Source organism: Mesoplodon bidens (assembly GCF_964165515.1).
Source record: "Mesoplodon bidens genome assembly, chromosome: 9".
Classification (NCBI taxonomy): domain Eukaryota; kingdom Metazoa; phylum Chordata; class Mammalia; order Artiodactyla; family Ziphiidae; genus Mesoplodon; species Mesoplodon bidens.
This window is the reverse complement of record NC_138166.1, coordinates 73,676,564-73,703,915: the sequence shown is the minus strand read 5'-3', so window position 1 is coordinate 73,703,915 and position 27,352 is coordinate 73,676,564. Positions and strand designations below refer to the sequence as shown.

The 27,352-nt window shown below is 40.9% G+C and overlaps 2 protein-coding genes across 3 annotated transcripts in view; one reads left to right on the top strand and one right to left on the bottom strand.

The window, feature by feature from the left end:
* The window catches only part of MET (MET proto-oncogene, receptor tyrosine kinase), a 129,051-nt gene extending 123,363 nt beyond the window's left edge, over positions 1-5,688 (bottom strand). The window contains exon 1 of the mRNA XM_081244452.1: positions 5,436-5,688. The gene's annotated coding sequence lies outside the window, so the exon portion shown is untranslated. The remainder of the gene's footprint in view (positions 1-5,435) is intronic.
* A 557-nt stretch (positions 5,689-6,245) lies between these two features.
* The window catches only part of TFEC (transcription factor EC), a 663,356-nt gene continuing 642,249 nt past the window's right edge, over positions 6,246-27,352 (top strand). For both annotated transcript variants that reach the window (XM_081243616.1, XM_081243615.1), the window contains exons 1-2: positions 6,246-6,360; positions 13,909-14,276. The gene's annotated coding sequence lies outside the window, so the exon portion shown is untranslated. The remainder of the gene's footprint in view (positions 6,361-13,908; positions 14,277-27,352) is intronic.

Genomic DNA, 27,352 nt, shown 5'->3' with positions numbered 1-27,352 from the left:
TGGAGGAATAACAACTGGTGAAGTCCAGGCAGGTCTTAAAAATCAAAACAAAACAGAGAAAGCACCAGCATTCTAAACAGAGTTTATTCTGAATGAGAACCTGGAAATGAAATAGGAAATCTACATATAAAGTTATGATGAATTTAGATTTCAGGAAATTATTGCTGCAGTGTAAGAATGAAATGACTACATTACTCTTATAGTTTAGAAATGTACATAGTTTGATAGAAAGTATGTGGGTTGATGAGTTTAGGAAAATAAGTATGTGCCGATAGATGATGAATTAGGAATTTTTTTTTTTTAGTCGCTAATTTTCCAGTGAGGAAAAAGGGCTGAGAACTCTAAAAGATAAAATACTTTTCAGAAGCAGTCCTGGGGCTTTTTGGCTGTGCATGCTGCCGAATTAAACAGCACCTGCGGGTGAAACAGGGGACCACTTGGCAGGTATAGTTGTGGCCAAGATTGTAAATCTAGCCTGCAAACATTTTGTCTCTCTAGCTCAAACAATTTTAAAGATGCTGAGTCAACATGTTAAAATTGAGAGATTTCTAGCTTCTGAAAAGCTGAAAGACACAACCACATGGGCCCATGCCACTCATTGAGCCTCACGGCCACTCTGATGATGCCAAGCAGTGGCTGCTCCCTCTTAGGCAGGACTTTTTCTGAGCAGGTTTTTGGTCCCAGTTTTTGGTTAGTTTTACTCATTTAGGTTACCTGTTTGCAAATCTTCATACAGGATACAAACAAGGCATAGGGGGAAGAAAGAAGAGAAGAAGAAAATCCAACATAGTGGTTTAACACTGGAAAGGGAAAAGGAAGGAGAGAGAGAGAAGGCAAAGAAGTACACAGCAGACAGAAGCTGTAAACCATCAGCAATTGCCTCCTTTGCTGTCTCCAGATTTATACTATGAAAGGGATCTGTGACAAAGCTATGGGTATTAGTCTCATCAGATTCCACTGGGTCAGGGTCATTGTGCAGAAAATAAGAAGGAAAATGGTCTGAATGGAGCAATTTCCCTGATCAAGGATGGGGTGTGGGGATGGGACCAGGTAAATGCAAGAAAAATACCATGGTTCTTTTCTTTCATTGCCCTCAAACCAAGGGATGTGGGCCTCTCCTTCATCTTCACCTTTGAGACTGTAATGAAGTATGGCAGGCACTGTCCAGGTGCTTCCCATAAAAGACCAGGGACTCCACGTACCGTTGTGCAGGCTGTGCATTGCACAATTCCAGAGATAAAAAATGAGAATGACACTCCCAAGGAATGCGAAGGAGAAGCTCTGCCTTATTCTTTCATCTCCTTCAGGTTCTAGCTCAAAGGCCACCTTTGAATTAAGGCCTTCTTTGACCCCACTACTGAATTTTTCAGTCACCAGCCCATTCCCTCTTAGCCTTGACAGTCCCTACTCCTCTTTCCACTTTATGCTTCCTTATAGCTCTCATTACCACTTCACATACATCTTATTTATGTGTTTTTATTTACTGTTTGCCTTCCTCATTCTAGAACAGAGCATCATGAGGCCAGAGACTTTTGTCCGTTTTATTCTCTGCTGCATTGCCAGAGTCTAGAATCATGCCTGGTAGGTGCATAACAACTTATCCTGAATGCCTAAATCCTCAGTCACATTCTTAGAGTACAGGAACCTGGCTGTCACTAGAACCTGTGATTCTCTGACCATTTTTCACAATTGCTTGGGCCAAATTTCCTAATAATCCTTTGTTATATTAGAAGAAATACTTTTCAAATCCTATGGACCATTATATAATCCACATGGCTCATAAACTCTTATATAATTTCTATTTGCCCTATAGCTACATAATTTATCATAGAAATTTAAAACAACAGGAGTAACCTGTATAAACATACTTGCACAAATTTATACAATCACAGGAGAAACATGTATACTTGGGTATGCAATTAGCCAGTTCACTTTTTTTGAAATTTCACTGTGCTCACACCTCCTGTTACAAATGCCACACGTGTGATTTTTCTCTCAATTATATTTTGCAGCTTATAAAAACACATTCTTCATTTTGTCCCTTGAAAAGCAAAGTAGTCAGATTTTATTGGATGTTTTTATTGAAACAAATCCCAAGGGGAATATACTAAACTGTTAAACACAGCTGAAGAGATATCTGAGAATGGGCTTTCTGATAGAAGGGTAGATTACAAAATTACTCACAGCTCTTAATCTGATAATAGGAGAATGCCCCACACATATGAATGGAGCTTTTTCTTGGTATGCTTTACTACAAAAAGAGAAAGGGAGAAAAAGAGAACTGGAGAAACAGAAGGTGAGAAAAAGTCCCGAGACTAGAAATGTTACAGTCATCATTTATCACTAACCTAAGGATCCCAATGTACGCCTCAGTGCAAAATGCTTCAAAGAGTTAAACTTCCTTGATGGCTGGGCAGAGGCTGTGGTGCTGTTGAGACAGCATGGGGGCTAGGCTCATGCACGCTAGGCTCATGCACGGGTTCCCTGTCTATAACATGGGGAGGTTAAGATAGTGAAACCAGCCTTGCCTATTCTGTAAGGTTGTTGTAGTATCAGAAAGATGATATACTCAGAAGCAGCTTCAAAATTTTAAGAGCTAAGTTCCAATCTTTTGATTTTAAAAAAATTTCTATTATTTAATAGCAAGTGGGATGGCTTCCAAGGCTGTCACTCTCTTGTAATGTCCACTTAACAATTACGGACCTTGATTCCATTTTGCACGAGATTTATTTATCTGAATATCTAATTCTTCAAGGGCAGATATTTCACTTCTTCCTTTCTAAAAATGTTCCTCTAGTACCAGACACATATGATGTTTAACCTACAGTTCTTAGCTATTTTTGCTGAAGCAAATGTGGGCCTGGCAGTAAGTCTGTTAAGAACAGGGAATCAAAGTGATCCTGAATTGACATTAGTCAGTATATCTATCATTTATTACTAAGAGGTGACTATTTGTTTTGCACTGAGCAAAGCCCATGAAGAAACTCTGCCCTGAGGGCTCAGAGTCAAAGACACCAGTTTCAACATACACCTGTGAGGTAAACTCCCTGGCACTTGAGTTTCTGCATATTTTCTCCCCTTAAGGTAGCACAATTAGGAAATTCAGTATCCCATGAACAAACATAGCAGCTCAAGAGAAATATTGGGGATGATGGGAAAGGAAAGCGTAGATGATTCTGGTGAGACTAATGACAGTGAAGAAAACATGAAATTAGAGGGAAGAAGTGGGGGCAGAGAAAGCTTGGAAGCAGCTCTGACCAAACCAAGAGGAAGAGATGAGGAGGAAGGGGGCAGAGAGATGGGAGGTGCTCTGAATTTGTAGGGAACTGTTACTCAACATGGGTGTGTCACTATAGGCACTAGTGCAGCCACTTAGAGAAAGGTGTGTGTCCTGAGAGAATGTTAGCCCTTTTGAATTATTCACTTTGTTTTGAGATGACCACATTTGAGAAAAAGTTTTTTTGAGGATATCATATAGATGTGCAAAAGGAAAATCAGACTAATGCTATTTTGGACTATTTTTTTTCTTTAACCAACAGCTAAGGAAATTGATTTTTGAAATGTATTTCTTAGTCTAATTCTCCTTGGAACAAATTTTAAAGAATTTCAAGATTATAGTGGGTCATAGTCTTAAAAGCGATTTATAAGGGTTTTTCTGCTGCTTAGAAAAGTGTCATTTTTCTTTTATTGTAGGTTTAAAAGTCATGAAAATATTAGTTATGAACTTTCATACTAACTGGCTATGGTTAATCTTATACATCTTTATCATTCAGATAAACCTCAACCACTAATTCTGAAGTCATGGAAAGTAAATCTAATGTAAACCTCTACTGTGATGTATTAAGAATAAAGCAATCTTTGAAAAACCAGTAGTCAGCAGATGATCTTCTAAATGCCATAAATTCCATTATGTTAAAATCAAAATATATTTAGGTTAATAACTATAGGTTTATGCACTGTTAAGTTTGAAACCTGAACAGAATTTTTAAAACACCAGTAAATTTTATAGGCAATCAGCCACATTTTTGGTACTACAAAAATTTCTTATGAGTGATGTAAATTTTACTTGTATTATTCAGCAACTCAAAAAGAATGAACACTGAATACACCACAGACTTGCAGTCTACAACTGGAACCAAAGCACCTCACTTTCTGTTCCATTATGGAAGTTTACATGTTAAAACAAAGCCCAATAAGCTTGGAGCTAGAAAGAAAAACTATGTACCTGTAAATAATCCAAGCACCACTTACAGTTTACATAAAAGCACAATTTATATCCCAGAGGCACAGAGAAACACGATGTACATCATTTTCAGATCATCTTCATGCAGAAAAAATTCATTAGTCAGCTATAATAGTTTAGCTGTAAAGGAAAATGTTTTTCTGAATCCATTTGCATGGCAATGTGCATGTGTCTGCCTGATGGAAGTGACAAAATAAACCTCCACCCAACTCTACAAAATGTGAACAGTGTTCTTAAAATTCAGGAGAGGGTCCAGATAGTCTATGTTCTCTCCAACGTCAGTTTTTACAATCCTCTCATATTCACCGAACGTCTTAACTTGGCAATTAAAGTATCCTGATTATTTTGCCTAAGAAAGTTGACAATATTTCATTCTACCCCAGGGCTCCTTTGCACATAAAACTGTGATAAGGTAAAACACACTGGGCAGAACTATTCATGCATGAGCCACAGGAACTCTCTCCAACTGCCGAGTTAGTAAATGGCTCTTTTAAAACATAAAAGGTATGAAATGGGAAACCGTACTTTGGAGTAAATTCTGCATTGTAGATAGTCTGTGAAAATCCTTTCGTTCGTGCTTTAATTATTGGGTCAGTAACAGTCGTAGCCAGATTGCCCGACCTCTGGTTATAATCTATGTCACCTAATAAGACAGATGTCCTCCACAGAGCCCCAGCAGAGAGATAAGGTAAGATTGAAAACGATAGGTCACAACAAGCCCCGTGTATTTGCCAGAAATTAAGAATTCAGACCCTCACAGAAACACCTGCCCCTTGGAAGGGGCCCCACGTAATACAGATATAAAGCAAGGATGGGAACAAGGAAACTGCTGGCTCGAAGCTTGCTGGCCACATCACCCTCCGTCAGGGTGACCAGATCACTTTTGTAAAGGCTTAGTCAGATCACAGCCTTGAAACTTGCTGGGCCATAACAGTCATACACCATCGCCCACCCCAGCGCCCCACTCCACACAGGTGGCTGTCAGAAGCAACCCCCTAAAACGAAAAGCCCCATTCTAGTTTCGACCTCGCCCCTGGGGCCACAGCTCTTCAGTTTCTGAAGCCCCTAAACTCTCGCCCACCTCCCGGGTCTTGCCCTCTGGAACAGCAGTCAGGTCTCTTAGGGGAACAATGAGCAGAAGGGCAGGGACGGAAGATGGGGTGCAGGATACGAAAGGGGCTGTAGTTTTTACCTTGCGGCGCCCAGGAGCCGGCGGAGGAGACGTCAACCGGGCAGGGATCAACCACGTAGGGACCACCCGCGCGCTCCGCGCCTCCCTGCCTCCTCGCAGCAAGTCAGCTGTCGCCCCGCATCTGGCTCGCGCCCTCCGCTGGGCTTCGCATCTGGTCACAAAGCGCTCTGGGCGCCGCGGGCGGCGAGAGCCTCCGGGTCACCTGTGGCCGGGCCCAGCCGAACGCCCCGTCCTCCCGCCGGCCGCGCTCCCTCCGCCCCTTCCCACCCGCGTTCCCTCCGCCCCTTCCCACCCGCGCGCTGCCCGGGCCGTGACTCAGCCGGGCATCGGCGCGCGCGGCCCGGGCGCGTCCAGCCGGGAGGAAAGGCCAGGAGACACGATTCGTGCTCTCGTCCGCCCGCCCCTGCACGTGTCCGTCTGTCTCGTGCGCTGTCCGTCCACCTCGTCCACGGGTCCAAGGACCGCTGAGGTGGGGACTGGCAACAACACCCTGAGGGGGAAATCGGCCCCCGCCCTTCCTGCCGCCCGCGCGCAGCGCCGGGCCCCGCGGGGGTCGCGTTTCCTCCGCCCCTCCCCCGCCCACAAGGTGAAACTTTCTAGGTGGAGTAGAAGTTTACTCGCCCTGGCCGCGCGCACTCTCCTCCCCACCAGCTCGGGCAGTTTGAACTTAGCACAGCGGGAGATAAGCGGGACCGAGTCTCCCCCTCCTGGTGCCCGTGCAGCCTGCGGCCCTGGCGCACCGAGAGCACTAGGCGCGCACACGGCGCCCCTCCCCCACCCCCCGCGCGCTGCCGGCGCGAAAAGCGCGAGGCTCTGCTGTGAGGACCTTCTCCCGCGTCTCGTCTCTGTTAGCCGCCGGGCGCTGACGCGGGGACGCGGAGATTTGGGCACCACACAAGCAAGGAATTCATTGTCAGGGACGGAGGTAGGGAGTGGATGGACGAATTGTCCCAATGATTTCATTATGCAGCGATTATCCCCGACTGTAATACCTCAGATTTCTGGAAGGAGAAACAACACGGGAGTTTAATCCTGAGGAAACTTGCTGCTTTAACGGTTCCCCACCCTCCCTCGTTCATAGCAGGAAACAGGCTGATTAACAAACAGCAGTGAGGAAGCACAACTGCACAAAAGTTTAATTCTTGAATGTTGAAATCTGATGATATTAAAAAAGGTTGGGGGTTTGGTGGATTAATTTGCGTTAGGGTAGCTTTTAATATCTCACGTGTCTTGAGTATAAAAATTGGCATTAACCTTCAAGAGGAAATAAAACACTCGCAGGTAACAAGCTCACAGGAACAGCCTCTCCTGTGAGGACTTAGCAGCTCTCCTTTCCTACTCTCTCAAAGGCTGGTCAGATAATGGCGGCTGTTAGTGAGCGTCAAGGGGCGAAACAACATTTACTATGTGGGTTCGGGAATGACCACAGAATGAAAAACAGAAAATATAGTTAGGATACTTACCGTTTTCCTGAGAGCTTCTTATCTGCCATGAACTACACAGAGCACTATCAACCCTCAAAAGTGATTACCTCATGAGTCCCCAGTTTTGTGGAAAAAGAAAGTTCTCGTTACGTAATACTAGAGCCCTGCATGGAACCATTTGCAGATGAGGAAACTGAGTGCCTAAGAGTTCCTAAGAGGGTCACACAACTGGTTAGTAAAAGAGGAGTGATTAGAACCCAGCTCTCAAATCCCAGCCAGGTGTTCTTCACACTGTGCCAAGAGGCTACAGGCTGGCAAGTTTACATAAACAACCCAGTCCTACTGAAGACCTCCTCATATCACGTGACACAATTTAACAAGGACTACTTCACATTAAAATGCAAATTTACTGGTTGAAGGGCATTGGTCCTATTTATGGACAGATCAGTTATATATTTGGGTTCAGGACCAACTTTAAAGAAAAGGTGAATAAACTAATGAATTTAGACACACACACACACACACACACACACACACACACACCTAGCCATAGCTGTCCAAATGAATTAGAGTACTGTTTCTATTTTTCTGTTTCCTGGTTTCCATAGCAATATGTTAACTGGATTTTTAGATTGCATTATGTAGTTGCCGTAACAGGTTTTCTGAGTTTGTGTGCTATGATAAAAATATAAAAGAAAAAAATTACAATTAAAGTGGTAGAAAGACCCAGCAAAGCCAATGCAAACTGGAAAATAAAATAGCTTATTAATCCACATAACCTATTCTGTATTTTCAGCCCTGAAGTTTCCTACTTTCTAGTTACTGACAAATTTCAATCCAGTTTTGAAACTGGATTAAAAATTGTCTTTTTGATTTATTAACCATAAATAAGGAGAAAACATTTAATAAAAATAACGTAACTAAGAATAATGTAACTAAAAAGTATCTGAGTGTGTGAAAATGAAATAGTTTTTACACACTACTAGATAGGTTTCCCTTTCAGGAAAAGGGTTAGAAGTATAATTTCACATATTTGGTTTTAGATAGAAGCAGATACTTTAAAAAAAGCAATAGGAATTCTACAATTCCATTTTGGTTTTGTGGCAAACTCTAATTGTTGCTGTTTAACTTTCCTTGGGTCCACGGCATGGGTGACACACTGTATGATGAAGTTCTGTTGGTATTTTCCGAACGAAACCAAACCCTTGTGGCTGACGCTCTTGGCTGGCTAGGCCAGCACCTGTTCCTAACTAGATATTCTCTGCTTCCCTCCACTCTTAGGGCTGGAAAGGAGAAATACTTGCTTTCCCAGACTCCTTTGCAGTCAGACATGACCATGTAATGTCACTCTGGCAGTGAGATTAAGCTGAAGTCTGTTTTCTGATTAAAGGGATGTAATAAATTTGTGCCACTCCTTCCCACTTCTTGCTTTCTTGATTTTATGTGTAATATCCGGCAGAGAGCTAGCTGTCTTGTGACCATGAGGAGAGAAGTTGGCTCTGACACTGCTGAGCTGTAGCACCAATGCCAGTAGACACCTGCTTCCAGATTTCTTGTTTTGTGGAAAAAATACTCATTCCAGACACTGTTAGGCAGGGTTTCTGTCACCTGGGGCCAGAAGGCTTCAAAGCTGATATACCTCTCAAATGGGAAGCAAGACATCTCCAAGACTAAGTCTAGCACAGTAGTTAAGAGTGTGGGTTTTAGGGGCTTCCCTGGTGGTGCAGCGGTTGAGAGTCCGCCTGCCGATGCAGGGCACACGGGTTCGTGCCCCGGTCTGGGAAGATCCCACGTGCCGCGGAGCAGCTGGGCCCGTGAGCCATGGCTGCTGAGCCTGCGTGACCGGAGCCTACGCGTCCAGAGCCTGTGCTCCGCAACGGGAGAGGCCACAACAGTGAGAGGCCCGCGTACCGCAAAAAAAAAAAAAAAAAAAAAAAAAAGAGTGTGGGTTTTAGAACCAGACAGCCTGGATTTCAATCCCAGTTCTGCTGCTTGCTAGCTATGCAACTGTAGGTCAGTGGCTTAAAGTCTCTGTGCCATATCTGTAAAATGGGGAAAATAATTGTGAGGACGAAGCGAGAAGCTATAAGTGAAGCACATGAAATAGTGTCTGGTAAAATATAAGTGCTCAAAGGCATGAGTTATTATTTTCCATGTATTTGTGAATAACACATAGTGCTAAACTATAAAGAGGATCCCATCTCTTAACCCTGAGGTAGGCCTAATGGTAGCCATGGTCAAGAGAGAGAGGAACAGCTGCTCTAAACCTGCTCTAAACATGCCACATCCTTTCTGCTCTCCCTTCAACAGATAACAATTCGGATTTTTGATGGCACTCTTTAAGTTCATTCACATGGCGCTGTTTGTGAAACAAAAATGAAAGCAACCTTCTTAGAACAGCGGCTTCTTGCTGGCAACCTGTGGAAGGCAGGGCCCACAGACATGCACAGGCCCATAGAATGTTTTTTAAAAGTGTGAGTTGTGTAGACAGAGGATATGTTCTGCAGTTTGCCATTGTCCTCCCAGTGGTTTGCCATTGTCTTCCCATCTTCTCTTGTAATGCATCCAGCCTACCTCTGATCTTGAGGTCGCTTTCTTAGGCATTAGGATTTGTGTCCCCTCTCTTATTCTTGGATCCTCTTTGCTCTCCTTCCTTCCCTGGCCCCAATGCCCCTATTATGGTGCCTATGGACAATGTGTCTCCAAAATGACAAGAAGAGTTCAGGTGATAGTTCCTCAGGTCATCTCTGTTGGCAAATACAGTTTGGGGATATAGGACTCCTCTTACCTTTTTAGAGATACATCATGCAAGTTAGAATATTGAAGATTCTGGAAATCACATGGAAAAACAACAACAGAACAAACAAAAACAAAAACATGCTTTTTTTCCTCTTAACATCTTCAGTAGCAATTTTCTATAAAATAAGTTCAATAGGTAATGTACTTTGGGAAAACTTGCCTTAAAGAATGGAAATACCAGCTACAAAGGGTTAGAAGAGGGCACTTTCAGTATGAACTGCTTTTATGTTGATCTCTATTGGTCATTTGTTTGTGGCTGGGCTCTCTAAAAATAAAACATGCAATGTTAAGTTATCTAAAAATATAAGTAAGCATATTCAATATTGAGGACAAAACAAGACTGCTAGGCTCTTGAAGTTGCAATTATCACGATTTTAATCAGAAGGTCTAGGAGACTGGAGGCAGAGAAATTGAAAATAAATTACCATCTCCAACAGGGTGCTGCAATTTTGTTAGTGATTTGGTTCATTTTCACATCCGGTTTATTGCCTCTTTCCCCAAATCAGGCAAAGGTATAACATACTTTGCTCTCATTTATTAAATGTCTGCTATGTATCAGTCATGTCTTTGAGTTCTACTTAGGTTCTACTTAGGTCCTCATAAAAAAAGACTCCAGGATGGGTATTATCCTTCCCAGTTTACGTCCAGGGAAATGAAGCTCAGAGAGATCATGTAACTTATCCAGAGTCACACAACAGGCCTAAGTCTGTCTCTTTCTAGAACTCTGCACTTCCCCTTGCAGCCATTATAAACTGTCCATGGTCCTGTGGTGAATGATGCAGTTCTTAACGTGGGGCAGGATAACTTAAGGCTTCCTTTAATTTTCCCTTCTTTTCCATCCACAAAGTCAGCCACAACCTAAGACACGGCCACCCCTCTGCTTGACACTCGGGGACTGGATGTTGCCATGCAGAATAAAGGTGCTGACACCACCTACATTGTCGGTCTATAAAACACTACACAGGTTGGAGCATGGGTCCTAGGCAGTCTGGATGGCCTACGTGGTGGACTGTGGGTAGAACCAAGACCTCCCACTGTGAAAAGGAACAGGAATGCCCTCTCTCCAATGTCTCTGTTTTCACAACTCCTGAGCTCTCCTTTGGGGACCTGGGGAATGTGAGAGAGAAAGGGAAGCACCAGATGACAGAGAGCCAGGAGTCCTAAGAGAGGGCCTTTTGGAGAGTCTCTTGTCTTTTCAGAAGATGAGAAATAAAGACCAAAACTTGCAGAAAGTCCCAGAAGTCTGCCCTCATAATTCTTTCTATCAATACTTTCCTCCCTAGGGGCTTCCCTGGTGGCGCGGTGGTTGAGAGTCCGCCTGCCGATGCAGGGGACATGGGTTCGTGCCCCGGTCCGGGAAGATCCCACATGCCGCGGAGCGGCTGGGCCCGTGAGCCATGGCCGCTGAGCCTGCGCGTCCGGAGCCTGTGCTCCGCGGCGGGAGAGGCCACAACAGTGAGAGGCCCGCGTACCGCAAAAAAAAAAAAAAAAAAAAAAAAAAAAAAATACTTTCCTCCCTGAAACTGTATTAATTTTTTTTTCTTTCTTTCTCTTTTTCTCTCCTCGCCTTTCTTCTCCTCTCCTCTCCTCTTCTTTTCTGTTTTTTACCTTGTGGTAAATTGGTAAAAGCATTTTGGGAAAGAAAACAGGAAAAAAATCTTTCATTTTTATACAGCATAGTACAGCATTATTTCCCAACTATCTTATCCATTTCATCTGTTAATCTAAATGGTTTGAAACTAATACAAATGGATTAACCCATCTTGTGAAATAACGCACTAAAAAAAATATTTTCTTCATTGATCAACTTTTCTTTATGAATAGCCCTTTACAAATGTGTATGTGAGTATGTGTGTTTGTGTAATTACTGCAATTCTAGGTTTTACCATTAACTTGATGAGGGCTTTGGCGCTTAACCCTCGTGGATCAGTTTCTTCAGCTATAAAAACAGTTCCAAAGTCTGATGAAAATGACTTAAAAAAATTAAGTATCAACTAAAATTTTACTGAAGCCAGTAAGTTTGGAGCGAATATAGCAAACAATTTACTACTTGTATTATATATAAGGGGACATTATATTAGAAAGAAAGTATTCCAGTGTGTGGTTCTTATTAACTACTGCCTTGTTCAAATATGATAAAATTCTTTTTTCTATTCCAATGACTGACTGATTTAATGACTCAGGGATAGTATATTTAGTGAATCCAAAAGTAAATTTGGTGATTTAGAAAAGGCTACAATATTTAACAGTTTAAGCAGGAATATCTAGGTTTTAGTGACATTGAAAAATGATAGAATGTTTGAAAGGTTTAATTTGAGTCACTGTAACTATTACACATAACTAATGTATTCTGATGTATAACAAAGATGGTTCCAACACTTTTGCATTGGCCAGATTTTTACCTTTTGTTTAACAACCTCAGAGTCTAAACATAATTACTATTAGTGTATGTACGTAGAAGGAAAGGCACTAACTCTGGATTAACCTTGGTTTGCCAACAAAGAATTAAAAAAATGAGAGCACAGACAAATGGTGACCAGTCAGAGGTCATGTTCAGAAAGTCAGTGGTGATGCAAACTGCTTCAGACTTCCAGTTTTTTGGTCTATTATAAACATTCCTGCCTTTACTTACTTTGAAAAACAAAATCCAACCAAACTGCCCCCAAAAGGCAATTGCAAGCTAACCTCTAGACAGAACAGTCGGAACTAATAAAATCATCTGCAAACATTCTGCTTGTGTTGAAGGAACTTTCAAGGAGTGTGTAACCTGAATTAGAAAAGACATCTTTTAAAGCTTTCCCTGAAGTGTCCGGGCCATCTGTTTTGGCCCAAGCTCCCCATGTTAGAGCTGTTATCAAGTACTGTCGGCTCTCCCATTGCTACTGTTAACAAATGGATTTGTCACCCCAAAGTTAAGAAAAACCAGATGTTTCCTTTGTTGTTCTATATTCCGATGGCAGGTCAAGAGGCTGTTTAAACAGCACCAGTGAAATTGAGATTTAGAAATTGAGATCTTATTAATCTGGTCAGTGAGGTCATATGATTTAGGGCTGTTTCAAGATTTAGACTGAATTTCAATATTTGGCCATCCACATATACTGGATTACTTCCAAATTAATTAGTTCTTTATAAATATAAACCTGTATTTTATGGGAATCATAATTTGTATGCAAGCAGTTATAAATATGGAATAAAATATTTAAACATGTCAGGTTTTGTAATCCATCAACTAAATTTCTAACCAAATGTTTATTGAGCCCCTGCCATGTGCCAGGGAAGTGTTAGTGTCTGGGGCTACAAAGATGAATGAGATGCGGTCCTTAACACGGAGGGGCTCATAGTCTAGCACAGAAAACCGGCATGTAAGTGAGCAGACCTGATACAATGTGGCAAGTGCTAAATACTGTTAGGAGAGTATTATGGACTAACTGTGGGGATCAGGGGGAGGTGAGGAAACATGGGAGACGCTGCAAGGGGGGCCACATTTGAGCCACATGTGAAAGGATGAGCAGGAGTTTGCCAGGTGACTGTATTTACAGGGTGATGGAGGTGAGGAAGTGAATCCTTAGCAGAGGGAGCAGGCACACAGGCTTAAAATAATTATATATTCAGCATTCTGCAAGTAGTTCAGAATAGTTGGGAGCACAGTGTGTTTGGGACGAGGGTAGGAAACGAGGCTAAATAAATAGGTAAGGATCAGAATATGAGGCGTCTTATATACCACACCAAGAAAGAAAATCTGTATGGTAGGTGATAAGGAGCCACTGAAATATTTTAAGTAAAATCATTAGAATTTTATATTTTAGACAGGTCACTCTGGCTTAATGGAGGGTTTGGAGCAGGGTGAGTTGAAGGCAGGGTGGCAAGAGGGAAAACTATTTCTTTAGTGCAGGGGAGCAATGATGTAAGTTTGATGTAAGGCAGAGACTCTTGGGTGCAGGACAGAGAGGAAGGTTTGATAGATGCCTTGGGTGTGGGACACACAGGACCACTTAGAAATAATAGAAATGGAGTGATATTCAGAAAGCTTGCTTTTATTTGTTTATTTTTTGTTATTTAATGAAAGTCTGGGACATGATGACACTTTCATTTTGGACTTGTTGAGTTTGAGTGTTTGTATGTCCCTGCACAATGAATTGTTGGAGGTCTGGTAGTTAAGTCAAAATACCAATGTGCCAGATTGTTCTATTGTCTACTTGGTTATTCTGGGAACTACATTTCTCAGACTCTCCTTCTCCATGTAATTCCAGATTGGAGTTGGCCTAAAGGTAAAAACTGTGAGTCCTGGGATGCGGAAGAGAAGCAGTGGTCGTTATATTCTGAAGGTTATCGTCAGACCCAGGGGTGCTGCTGGGTGCCAGTTTGTTCTTGCTCTTCCCTCCTTCCTGATGCTGGCCTTGCCCATCAAAAGTGACCTCAGGCTTCCACCGGACACTTGGCTGACAACTCAGAGAGGTGGCAGCTATGAAGGGCCAGCAACCTTCCATAGCCTTCGTGGTCTCATCCCAAGAGCAGGACGTACTGGCTCCCTGCAAGTTCTGACACGTTCGTGACTTTTCTTCTGCTCCTTCAACTACATTTTTTGGATCTTTATCTTCCCAGCTCTTCCCACAATCGTGTAAGTACTAATTCCTATTATAAATTCCTTCTTCCGTATCACTCATAGTGGTTCTGCTTCCCAGACCGAATCTTTTTAAAGCTGCAACCAAAGTGTATTTTGAAACAGAACTCCTTGAAAAAAGCACTACATTTAATACCTGAAACTTTTATTGTTTGAAGTTGTTTTGATTTTGAGAGTTTGTTTTTTTCCTGACTTCTCGATAGTGATCACTGGTGCAGAATGATGATCTTACTGTGTCTAAATAGGAGAAATTGTCAGGATAACTAAGAGGATTTTCAAGAAAATTCAGCATTTCGTTCTTTTGCTTTTAAAAGAAATCATCATCATTATTATTTGTATGTGAACATTTTAATACAATCTAGTGCTCTAGAACTGTCTGGGCCAAAGAGAGCCAGGCATGAAGATCTCAGGTGCCTTGGAGACAGGGAGGGAGGACCAAGGCAGACTGTGGCAGGAAAAGAGGTTTTCTTCCTGCTGGCAAGTGGAGCCATTCTTGGGGTGAAGTGTGTGGCATGCAGGTTCTTGTTGGAAGAACAGCTGTGGAACAGAGGTCCTGATGCTATTGGCTCAATGAGGATCCCGTCATGAGCAGCTCAAGAACGGGAATGAGAGGAAGGGGCTGTCCAAAACTCTGGAATAAGCATTTGGGTTGCTCTTCTTAGACCACTCCTGCCCTGGGAAGAGGGTGGAGTTTAACTCCAAGGATGATAACGAAGAGGTATTGACTTTGTTGTCAGTTATGGGAAATGAGAATTGATCTAGAAAGGTGTGTGCCCTGGTGAGTACTTTTTTTTTTTTTCCCCTGCTTTTTTTGCCTTTCTCCAAAGCCAGCAAAGGAGAACATGGGTATCTTCTATTGCAAGAAGAGACTGGCGAAGAAGGCAGTGTCAACAGCCTTGTCAGCAAAGGCAGTGGTATTGGCATAATTTATTCCTCTGGTGGGAATGGCCTTCCTTCTTTTATTTGCACAGCAAACTTTGACTCATCCTTCAAGGTCCAAACCTAATGTTGGAAGGCTTCCTTGATTGGCCCTCTCCCACTCCACCTTGTCCCACACCCTGGGCAGGCTGACAGGTTGCTTCATCTGTTTTCCAGGGGCACTTCATACTCCTAATTTAGCATATCTCACACTGTATTACAACTCATCTTTTTTGTTGACAGCATAACCGCATGATATATTAATTTATGTGATTTTTTCTATCTTCTCCTTTATGGATCAGAAAGCAGTAACGCAAAGAAAATGAGAAAAGCTGTCAGTGGGGCCAGGGGGAGGTAGGAGGTTTTCCATCTCTTAGACTGCTGTACATTCAGAAGGGGCTGCCTTGCTGCAAATACAACATAACCTGGCTTTGCATTTGCTTGGTTAGGCAAGACACCAGAAATAACACCCTTTTAATCCATTTGCCTAAAATCCTTGGTATCTCTGTATTTACAAAGTTTTAAAAATGCATAAGCGACTCTGGAAATTGGACTATGTCCTCTGCATGCTACTCTGCAAGCATGGCAGGCATTGGAGACTGTGCTCTGGGGGCAGAGCCTTCATATGCAACCTGCTTTATGGGTCTCATGACCCTTGACCCATGCCTTTCCCTTCTCTTGGGAAACGAATAGGATTTGTTAATTAATAATCTTTCCCTTCTCTTGGGAAACAAATGGGATTAGCAAATGGTGCCAATGTTGATTATTCTTAAGGAAGTCACACTGAGATGGGTGTCTCCTCCCCAAAGGACGTAGTTAGTATACGTACTGCTCAAAAGGGGAGTCATGCAATATGTACAAATCCTTGGACAATTTTTTTTGTCCAGATAACATGCTTGCTAGCTGTTTTCTATCAGATACTCGCAAGGTATCCACTACTTAGTGCTGAGGAGGCAAAAATGTTGGGAATTGGATGTGTCCATTAAACTTATCACAAATGAGGTAGAGTGTGTGACTAGAGGGTACAGTCTCGTGGGCATGGGGAAGGAGAGTTGTGCCTGGTTGTCACCCAGGACTCAGAGTACACCTGTCCCTTTGATGCACTTGTGATCATGCCCATGACCCCTGCCTGTGGGGTGGGGAGAAGCCCTCTTGCCACCCGAAGACTAGGTGAGCCATGACTGCTATGGTTCCTGTACTGCTCAGGCAGGCAAGACTCCATCAATCTGTGTTTGTATCTTGGGGTCCTGAAATTACTTTCTCATTATAATGAAAAGAAATGAAATGAAACCTGACCTAGGAAGGATCCCTAATTTTGGCAACATTCTAAAACATGTAGCGAGGGCTTGGCTTTTGAAGGACAGCACAATCCTTCTGAAAAGGTGCTAATACACAATTGCTGAAAAGTCTTTTATGGTTATATGATTCAAGTCCCATGGGGCTTGTCGGGGACTTGGTCACTGGGGTGAAGTAACTTAAATAGAAGTCCTCACGAGGAATTGGGCACAGCATAAGGTGCTGCCGGTCAGATAGCTCAAATAAAAGATTTACTTATTTACCTGTGATGGCCATGGTAATGTAGCCAGAGTATCTGAATTAAGGTTGAAAGGGGAAAGACAAAGGTAAAAATTAAGAAGCAGTTCTTTGTGTCAGGACTAAGGGATGAAGCAAGGCCACATCCTAGGCACGATCCAAGAGGGCAACAGTGGGATGACTGGCATTTCCATTACCTCTCACCTGTTTCCTAGGTCCTCTGTTTTCCTCTTTCTTGGTTTACTCTTTCATTTTTGGTGCAACACTTCCTCCTGTACCCTCCTGAAAAAGGGTACATGTGATTGGTGCATGTGGTATGGTGGCATGTGATTGGTAACCCCAGATTGGTGGCTACCAGAGGGACAGAGGGTTGAGGGGTGGGTGAAATGGGTGAAGCAAGTCAATTATATGGTGATGTATGGTAACTAGACCTTTGGTGGTGATCACTTTGTAGTGTATATAGATGTTGAGTTATAATGTTGTGCTCTTGAAACTTATGTTAATACCAATTTTACCTCAATTAAAAAAAATTAAAGGGGGAAAAAGAGGATGCATGTGATGAGAATTTTTTGAGACCTTGCAAGTCTAGATATGTTTTTATTTTACCCTATTGCTTGATTGATAGCTTGTCTGGATATAGAAGTCTAGGTTGAAAGACAAGTGTCCATTATCTTCTAGCTTCATTCTTGTTCTTGAAAGTTTGATAGTATTTTACCTGATTTTTTTCTCCTCCTATTCATTTTCTCTGCTCTCTCTTCTGGGACTCCAGAATTGAGATGTTAAACCTGTGGGATTTATCATATAATTTTTTCATATGTATACAAAATATATATGTATATATGAAATAGATACCATGCCCTGCATCTTGGCATCTTTGAGGATTAACAAAGAGGTCAGTGTGGACAAAGAAAAGTAAGTGAGGAAAACAGTCTCAAACATATTTATCTTAATTATTTTAAATAAGTCGAGGTCTTAATTTAGTGAATGATCTTTGACAAGAGAAGTAAAAAGAAAAAAAATTTTTTGGTAAATTTATTAAGTTTTCTCTCTTGTACCAAATATTACCTGTTTCATCTTTAGCTCTGAAAATTTGCTAGGGTAACTTGCTGGGTCACTTTGGATGAGTCACAACCTGTGGGTTTTCATTTCTTGGATAAAACAAGCAATTGGGTATGTGTAATCTTTTATATCACATTTGGCTTGAAAAGCTGAACTTGCATTGGGTTATCTCAATACTAATTAATAATTCTATTAAAAGAAGGGGCACAGAGAGGAAGTTAAACTTAAGTTGTTTAATACTGGTGCTCATTCAGCATCTCAGGAGAAGGGTTGGTTAGAAGAGACCCACACCTCTAAGGTTCATTTTTATTTTATTTATTTATTTATTTATTTATTTTATTTATTTTTTAACATCTTTATTGGAGTATAATTGCTTTACAATGGTGTGTTAGTTTCTGCTTTATAACAAAGTGAATCAGTTATACATACACATATGTTCCCATATCTCTTCCCTCTTGCGTCTCCCTCCCTCCCACCCTCCCTATCCCACCCCTCTAGGTGGTCACAAAGCACCGAGCTGATCTCCCTGTGCTATGTGGCTGCTTCCCACTAGCTATCTATTTTACGTTTGGTAGTGTATATATGTCCATGCCACTCTCTCACTTTGTCACATTTTTAGATTCTAAAGTTCTTCTATATTCATTACATTCAAAGAGAAAAAGATCACAGATGCTACTCAGCCAATGTAGCTCTCATTTGAAGAATATAAATGAGGTTTTAATTTAGCTATGATCATTTTAAGTGCACAATTAATAAAACATTTGGAGCATTTAATGTACAATTATATGGCATAGCTCACTATTACAAGCATTGAATGAGTACTCTTTGTAATAAAGAGTGTATGGAAGAAGTTCTTAAAATAAAATCCAGTCTCAGGAGTTTGTACCCACACTTTTTTTTCTGGCTGCTCCATGAGACATGTGAGATCTTAGTTCCCTGGCCAGGGATCTAACTCTTGCCCCCTGCAGTGGAAGCATGGAGTCTTAACCACTGGACCGCCAGGAAAGTCCCTGTGCCAAACACTTTTAATGCACATATTGCAAGCTGAAAAGAACAGTATTTACTCTGACCTCTCTTTCCAAATTTATATTCTATTACTTGGCTCTCTGCATTCTACTTTATACTACTTAGTATGTTTTAGACTTTCATATGTCCTGGCTTTGTTTTTGTTACCTGGAATCCTTCCATCACTACTGACCACCCTAAGACTCCAAGCACCAATATCTTACCCATCCATCAAGGCCCGTATAAAGTATTTCCTTGCTTAAGCAACCTTTCCTGATTCTTCCAAGACACTCAATTTTTTTCTCCTTTAAAGTTCATAGCACTTCTTTTTTTTTTTGTTGCGGTACGCGGGCCTCTCACTGTTGTGGCCTCTCCTGTTGCGGAGCACAGGCTCCAGACGCGCAGGCTCAGCGGCCATGGCTCACTGGGCCTAGCCGCTCAGCGGCATGTGGGATCTTCCCAGACCGGGGCATGAACCCATGTCCCCTGCATCGGCAGGCGGACTCTCAACCACTGCACCACCAGGGAAGACCCTAAAGTTCATAGCACGTTGATTGTACTTTTCTAACGATACTTATTTTATTCTCCCTGGAAATATACCTCCTTATCTTCCTTTTTCATTGTAAGCTTCTTGAGTGCAGAACTCATGTCTTGCTCTTCTCCATATCTTCTACTGTACTCAACAGAAGACTCTCAATAACTGTTGTTAAAATGAATTTCATATTACTCATATGTAGACAAAAGTCTATAGTTTAATTAAAAAACAAACCAACAAAAACTTTCTAATGTGTATTGGAAAACATGTATATGTATCCTTAAAAAGTGTTATATCCCTGGATAAAGCTATTTCCCATTCTATCATAAATTACTATCATCTTTTCTATTCCACCTTAATTATTAGCAGAGACTTTCCATGTTTATCAGGTTTTGATGATGAGAATTCTTTTCCTTGGGTAAGTCATTAAAGTTAAATTTGATATTCCTTTGGAAAAGTACCCCCCACACCCCTGCAACCAAGTAAAATAACCCATAAGTTTAAACTATTAGCTTTGATATGGATTTCGTTAGTTAGCTGGCTTAAAACTCTCTCTAATGTTTTGAGCGCGTCAGTCCACAGGAAAGGGTGAGCCAGGTGGAATGGAATCCCAGTTCCCTCTAGCCTAGCCAGGATAAATGTCCTAGGAGAAATTTTCCAAAAATTTGTTTTAAGTTTCTTGTGATTTGGAAAATGAGCAGCTTCAAAAGATCTTTCAGGATATTGTCCTATATCTAAACTTTGGATTGCCTTTATTCTAAGGGTTAAAAAAAAATCTATTTAAGGAGCATTTTGGAAAGATCAGTGACAAAAGTCTGAGCTAAAAGCCATTGGTTCATATATCATTAGTCTTCATGCTGTTTGTCATCAGTAAATCTTGTACTGGATACTTGTCCAGTCCTATAAAAATAAATAACACTCTTGCCTTTATTTCTATATTTTAACTTCCATTAAAGTGAGGCTTAGACCTCATTTTTTTTCAGACATAGATCAGATTACAAGAAGTAAGTGTAATGTTAAAGCTTTTATTTAGTGACTGAACTAACCTTATCTGCCTCTTTAAAGGACCACGGTTGTATCTCCTTATGTATTTGGAAAATTCCTTCAAACATACAAAATGCATATAATTAATTTCTCCAATGAATAACAATTTTGGGATTTTAAGTATTGTCAAGATGTTTCATGTCATACTGAGAAGTTAGCTCTTTGGATAATGTATTCATAGTATTTTACCATATTTTTATTATTTATTCATTACTATAACTCTAAGATAGGTTGAGGAAGTACACATAACATACATTCATATATAATTTGGTTATTTTATTCAGAGAAATCTGATATGTGCTATCCCTTCCTGACACGTGAATTGAATAACTTTTTTTAACAGCTGTTCTTTTCAAATTTAGTCTAGAAACAAATTGCATCAAGCTTGGTGCTAAAAGTCTATCTGATGAGAATCTTTCCAATTTTATTTTTATATTTAGATTTATGGATAGAAAATTAGATATCAGTCATTTAAAATGAAGGAGCATTTTCAAAATAAAGTGTTTCTTTTTGTGTTTGTTTTAGTAATGTGACTTTGCTTGAATTGAATATAGGGTAATAATCACTTGCCAGCCTAGAAGTAGCTAAATACTCAATTTTCAGATTAACATTAAGTTTATAGTACTGCCCGTTTGATGTCATTACGAGGCTGAAACCACGTAAGCTCCATATTGCTTGATCGTAATGTTCATCTGGCTTCCTGCCATGTAAATGGATGTATTAATTCTCAGTTCTCAAGAGTGTTGTGAAGTTCAGTTAATTAATGTTTATAAAAGCTTCTTGAGATTGTCTGCTGAAAGATATTATGTGCATTAAAATTATATAAAAAGCAAACACTAGTAGAGGACTCTAGAAACTGTTGCTTACAGATGTAGAGAACAAATGTATGGACACCAAAGAGGGAAAGTGGCAGGGGGCAGGTGGAGGTGGTGGTGGTAGGATGAATTGGGAGATTGGGATTGATATATATACACTAATATATATAAAATAGATAACTAATAAGAACCTGCTGTATAAAAAAATAAATAAAATTTAAATGATAAACAAATAAAATAGAAACTGTTGCTTAGCCAAGATGAAAGTGCCCTGAATATCTATTAGCCACGTCTGAATCAATGACTTCTGGTTTCTTTATTATAGTATTTCATGACTGGTACATAAAGATGACTTAAAGATGCATCATCTCATTTCATAATTAAGAATTCTTTATGAAATTTTGGTCAGAGAGGTTTAGGTAAAGCATTTGTCTGGTGTTCATTCAGGCAGAAAATTCAAATCACTGATCTCATATATAGTAAAATGTTAGCCAGAAGATTCATTCTTGCTCCCAAGTGAGTGCTCCTGTGATAAGCATACTAGTTGTTCCCCAACATGTAATCTCCATTTCTCTCTCATAACAATAGAATACCGAATTTTTTTTCTGGGCACATGGACATCCTGAATGAAGTCTACATATTGTCCACCTTTCTTATAGCTGGATATGGCCTGTAATAACTAAGTTCCAGCCAACAGAAAGTGAGCAGAATTGATCTGTGAAACTTTAGGTTGCATCCTGAAAGGGAGGGCATGCCCTTCTTTCATCCTGTTGCTTGGAATGTAGATGTGGTGACAAGCCACCTTGGACATGGGGGTGAAGAAAACAGCCTAAAGATGGAGGAACAACAAGACAAAAGGAACTTGGGTCCCTGAGCAACTTGCAGAAGAGAGCTGCCAAAGCAGCCTTATAATGCCTATTTGTGAACGTGTTTAAGACATTATTAGTTTGAGTCTTGGTTATAAACCACCTATTATGTCCTAACTTATGCCTATCTTTACAGAAAGCAAGAGGACAAAAAAGTGATTCAATTTTCAGATCTCACACCAAATTGCCCACTCATGGATCAGGTCTCATTGAAAAATCAACTGTAATTTTTATTTGTGTCCTGGGTACATTAAAAAGTTTTAATTTGGGGGTGTGGCTCCTCATCCTGAAATGGATAAAGAAAAATGTCTTTAGTTGTGCCTCCAAACAGGCTAGGGAGCTCTACTTTGAAATGACTTCATCCTCTGAAAGCCCTAAACATTATACACGTAGTAAAACTGAAAGAAAATATTTAAACTAAAATTATACAATTCTGATACATTAGACAGATAAACCATCCTGACTGACCATTGCACTCTATCCTGCTCTGTCTCATTCTTTTGTTTATCAGCTGGGTGGTTTAGTGGCAGTAACTGATTCCTCTAAATGGTAAAACCCAACAGAGCTAGCTGTACATTATTAGAAAAAATAGGTTGTCTTTATTCTAAATTCCTTCAGAGTTCAAAAGTTATTCAGAGTTCAGGAAGGTGATACTATTGTATCAAATGCTTTTCAGGTATAGTTTTCATTTGCTTCTTAAATACTTTTTTCTTTCATGTGAATGAGGAATATACATACCCTTCTAGACTTTTTTTACCAAATATTTGTGTCACTGGCTCTGTGCATATAGCATGATAAGCTACAAAGTCAAACACTAGTAATAAATACAGTTTGGCTTATTGTACTAAATAAAGATAAGCGGCATGTTCATGATATTTATATTCACAATATTTGACTACTAGAAATTAATTTATATTTACATTTCATTAAGGCATCATTAATTTCTTTCACTGAATGTAATCTATTGCTGTGTAACAAACCGCCCAAAACTAAATGGCTTAAAAATGTAACAGTTATTTTGCTCACAAATCTGAAATTTGGGCAGTGTTCAGAGGGGACAGCTCATTTCTGCTCCAGGAAGCATCAGTTAGGACAGCTCAACTGAAGGTAAAGGATCTACTTATAAAATGGCTCCACTGAAATGCCTGGCAAGTTGGTGCCAGCTCTGAGCTGGAGGTCAGCAGGGCTATACACTAGTGGCCTCGATTCATTTCTCTGTTGGCCTCTCCACAGTGCTGTTTGAACTTCCTCCCAACATGGTGACTAATTTCCAAGAGTATGTATTTGAAAAGACAGGAAGAGGAAGATACCAGCCTCTTAAGGCTTGGGCCTGAAAACTGGCACAGCAGTGTTTCTGCCATGTTCTATTGGTCAAGCAGTCACAGAGCCCACTCAGATTCAAGAAAAGTGGCACAAACCTCATGAATTTGAACTGACGATTGTCAAAAAAAATTGTGAACATCTTTGATCTACTCTAGTATTAAACATTTTAAATTAATAATGAAGACATAACAACAGAAAGAAAAATAATTAAGATAACGAGCAGTTGCATTCACTCTTCCTATAAAAAAGTGATAAAACATTGTGAAAAGAAGTAATAGAATGGATTGGTGAGTGTTCAGAAATGTTTGGAATCTTGTATTCCAGTGGTTCTAATCTTTTTGAGCACATGATATCCAGAGAATAGCAGGAATTTTAGTGACGATATGTGGCAGACACAGATGGTTGCCTACCCTGTGCCTACTCTCTCCTTCTTCCTTACTAAGAGAAAGTAGACCTTACAGTCTACTCTAGATTTCTTTAAACATGATGTAAATAATTGTGTATGTGGTTAGGCCACAGCAATTGAGTTTCTGTTGCATAAAGTCAAATCCAGTTTCTAGTGGAGTTATTAATCTAAAAAAGTCAGCAGTAATTATAATATAATCACTGCTAGTGAATAACCGTATACCACAGGATCTGCAAAAGCATTCACAGACTGGCCTCTGTTCACTGTGTTTCTTTATGAATGGAGCTGTTACTGCTTTGACTGCCTTCTTGCTTATACTTATGAGGGAAAGTTTTGGCATGTTTAATAAGCGTGGGCTCTTTGTGCCAGCATTACATTATGACATGCTTCTTACTTCTTATTTGCAGCATATTTAATCCTCCTTTATTATGGGCAACATAATCTACTCAGCAGAACATTCCATCTAATAGTAATATAGTTGGTTATAGCAAAAATAAATTTGATGAAGTGCTTGCAGTATGTCAACGATGGAACCATTGTTATAACTGATGAGGTGCAATTTTGGCTAAGTTTGAAGATATTTTATACTACATTAACTTTAAGAGCTATACCCAAAGAGTATGGTAGTATCAATAGATGAACATATATTCGAAGTATTTGACTACTAGAAATACATTTATATTTACACTTGGATATGGATTTGGCTGCTTTAACAGAGACCAAATAACAGCGGCTTAAACATGATAGTTAATTTTTCTCTCAGGTAAAAGTCTGAGAGGTAGGTGGTCGGGGGAGGGAGGATAGGCAGCTCTAGTTCACCAGCAAATTCAGGTTCCTTCTATGTCATTGCTAGGCCATCTCTAGGCTAGAGTGTTGTCATTATCCACATGGTAAAAGATGGCTCACTACCACCATGTCCATATTGTAGACTTCAGGAATGGGAGAAGTTAGATGCAATGGGCAAGTAGCCTCCCTAAAGAATCTGATCTAGAAATTGTCCACATCCTTTCCAGTTACATCTTACTGGCCATTTTTTTAACAAGCTGCAACCAGCTGAATGGTCTGTTAGAAATGGCTCTAGGTGGGACCCCATGTGTCCAGCTAAAATGAGGAAGTCCTACAACTTAAAAGAAGAGGGGAAATGGATGCTGGATGACAATTACCTGCCACTTTTACAATGAATATGTCATCTGCATTCAGAGGAGGGATGGTCTATCATGCTGGCACTGTTAGGCTTTTGGCTTTTATAAGGAGATGCTAAAGTGAACACTTGTAGATCTGGTATTGAAATCCAGTGAACCTGCCCTCAATCAGCATTGTTTTTTGCTCTACAGTTCTCATTAATACCAGTTAGCTTACAATTGCCTGATTTCCTTTTATTCTTGGCTTCTGGATTCCTCACATTCTGTCACTGTCTTGCCCCACTGCCATCTTGACTGAAACTTAACACTCTTTGCTTTCAATGTGTATTGAAATACCCAAAGCTATTATGAGTTTAGCAAACTTTACTGAGGACTGGGGGTGGTGGTAGGTGACGAGGGATCACTTGTTTACAGAACCTTCCACCTGTTCAGTAGCTTTTGCTCTCCCTCATTTCCTTTCCCACCTCAGCTCTGAGGTGAGTTCACCCACTCACTTCCAAGTTGTCCTAAAGACCTCCAAATTCCTTTTCCTTTGTTAGACAGGACTATTTTCCTATTCCTCTGAGGCCTTCACAGCCCACACTGAACCCTTCTACCCCAACTGTTATTCTCAGCAAAAGTTGTTTTCTCCCTTAAAGGAATTATAGTGCCATTTGTTGAAATAATGTCTCCCTACCTCATTATAAAATGAAGCCAACTTCTGGATTTGCAGTAAAAATGTTGCTGAGGGCACTGTCCATTGCATCATGCAATTTCCCCTCTATAAAGCGCCACATCAGAAAGTTCTTTTAGATTTCAGTGCCAGAAAAAACTCTGCTTCTCCTAAAGCATGCTTCTTCCTTTCTGATAACAAGAGCTGTATAACTTATCATGCTTTCTGAACCATACAACTCAAGCCAAATTTGCAGCTCTATCATTGCAATTACGTTAAGCATAGGATTAGCATATTTGTATTTCCCTCATTTGCTTGGGCCATTATATGTCTATCATATTGGTCTTCCTTTTCTTATAAGCCATTTCAAGTCCTTTTTTTTTTTTTTTTTTTTTTTTTTTTCTTTTTGCGGTATGCGGGCCTCTCACTGTTGTGGCCTCTCCCGTTGCGGAGCACAGGCTCCGGATGCACAGGCCCAGCGGCCATGGCTCACGGGCCCAGCCGCTCCGCGGCATATGGGATCCTCCCAGACCGGGGCACGAACCCGTATCCCCTGCATCGGCAGGCGGACTCTCAACCACTGCGCCACCAGGGAGGCCCAAGTCCTTTAAAAAATAAAGATAAAAAAATAAGTTGATTGTTAATAACTAAATAATCAGCTTAAAGGTCATTTAAGGCAATAGTGTGCAGTGTTTTTGACACGCTCCCCCACCCCCAACTACTTAAGGCAAAAGGGTCTGTGGACAACTTACCTTCCTCACTTCTACTTTCTGAGGGAAAAATAACTCAGTGAACATGCTCCCTTTAGAATAAGAGTGAAAAATTTAAAAATTTAACATTGGCTAACTCATGTGGTAGTCTGTACCAGACACTTCTGTACTGTTTTAGATCCCTTTGACGTCAGTTGTCTCCAAGAGTCTTTGGTCTCTCATTCCACTCACCCCATCTTGGTAAGGGTTTCAGCTGATTTCAAGAGAGTACAACTCTCCTTAAAACACCTCTCCTTATGCCTTCCCATGCACTACTCATCTTCTGCTCTGGGGCTTCCTTGCTGATAGTGAGGAAGAAGACACTATGGGGTCTGCTTGGTGCCCACATATGTGTGACCTAGAAATGAGGGGCAGCTAACACCCTGTAGTTAGTTCTGGGCCACTCACTAGGCAAGAATTCCAGACCATCCAAAGCTGGTCAAGAATGAGTGAATCTAGAGAGACTGCCAGAAGCAGAGAGGAGCAGACACATTTCAGGAGACCACATAATCTCCTGAATTCCAGCAAAGCAGAGTAAGTGCCAGCTCTCTTCAGCTCCTGGATTAGGCCCTGAGGCTGCAGAGAAAACTCAGAATAAAAATGGAGAAAGTGACATTTCAGGCTGAAAGTACTAGACACCTCCAGGAAGTAGAGAAGGTAAAAGAAACCCAGGGAGAAGAACTGCCCTCAGACCAGTGTGTTAAACCTTGGAGCAACCATGAGATTAGGAGTTTCCTACAAGAATGGGAACTCCTTGAAGGTGAAGAGTTAAAGAAGAATTATCACTTAGCATCAAGAATAATTGCCAGGCATCTCAAGCAAAGGGGCATAAATAAGAGCAGGAGAAAATGTCTCCAGATGCTAATAAACATGCAGGACTTATATTGGACCATTCATGAAGCCAACCAGAGACCAAGGAGTGAACCCTTGCCATGTCCTTATGGAGAGGCCCTTCACAGGATCCTAGAACACAGAGGGGAGAACAAGGACTTCTCAGAAGTGGCTGATGTCCCACCACCTGAGTAC